This window comes from Pelobates fuscus, chromosome 4, assembly GCF_036172605.1.
Source record: "Pelobates fuscus isolate aPelFus1 chromosome 4, aPelFus1.pri, whole genome shotgun sequence".
Taxonomy (NCBI): domain Eukaryota; kingdom Metazoa; phylum Chordata; class Amphibia; order Anura; family Pelobatidae; genus Pelobates; species Pelobates fuscus.
In genome coordinates, this window is record NC_086320.1 from 158,273,227 (window position 1) to 158,274,867 (window position 1,641).

The window sequence follows — 1,641 nt, forward strand, 5'->3', positions numbered from 1 at the left end:
GTACACACACACACACACACAGACTGCTGAGTACACACACACACAGACTGCTGAGTACACACACACAGACTGCTGAGTACACACACAGACTGCTGAGTACACACACAGACTGCTGAGTACACACACAGACTGCTGAGTACACACACACACAGACTGCTGAGTACACACACACACAGACTGCTGAGTACACACACACACAGACTGCTGAGTACACACACAGACTGCTGAGTACACACACACACAGAGACTGCTGAGTACACACACACACACAGACTGCTGAGTACACACACACACACACACAGACTGCTGAGTACACACACACAGACTGCTGAGTACACACACAGACTGCTGAGTACACACACACAGACTGCTGAGTACACACACACAGACTGCTGAGTACACACACACAGACTGCTGAGTACACACACACAGACTGCTGAGTACACACACACAGACTGCTGAGTACACACAGACTGCTGAGTACACACACACACAGACTGCTGAGTACACACACACACAGACTGCTGAGTACACACACACACAGACTGCTGAGTACACACACAGACTGCTGAGTACACACACAGACTGCTGAGTACACACACAGACTGCTGAGTACACACACACACAGACTGCTGAGTACACACACACAGACTGCTGAGTACACACACACACAGACTGCTGAGTACACACACACACACACAGACTGCTGAGTACACACACAGACTGCTGAGTACACACACACACACACAGACTGCTGAGTACACACACACACACACAGACTACTGAGTACACACACACACACAGACTGCTGAGTACACACACACACACAGACTGCTGAGTACACACACACACACACACACAGACTGCTGAGTACACACACACACACACAGAGACTGCTGAGTACACACACACACAGACTGCTGAGTACACACACACAGACTGCTGAGTACACACACACACAGACTGCTGAGTACACACACACACACACAGACTGCTGAGTACACACACAGACTGCTGAGTACACACACACACACACAGACTGCTGAGTACACACACAGACTGCTGAGTACGTACACACACACACACAGACTGCTGAGTACACACACACACACACACAGACTGCTGAGTACACACACACACACACACAGACTGCTGAGTACACACACACACACACAGACTGCTGAGTACACACACACACACACACAGACTGCTGAGTACACACACACACACACACACACAGACTGCTGAGTACACACACACACACACAGACTGCTGAGCACACACACACACACACACAGACTGCTGAGCACACACACACACACACACACAGACTGCTGAGTACACACAGACTGCTGAGTACACACACACAGACTGCTGAGTACACACACACACACACAGACTGCTGAGTACACACACACACACAGACTGCTGAGTACACACACACACACACACAGACTGCTGAGTACACACACACACAGACTGCTGAGTACACACACACACAGAGACTGCTGAGTACACACACACACAGACTGCTGAGTACACACACACACAGAGACTGCTGAGTACACACACACACAGAGACTGCTGAGTACACACACACACAGAGACTGCTGAGTACACACACACACACAGACTGCTGAG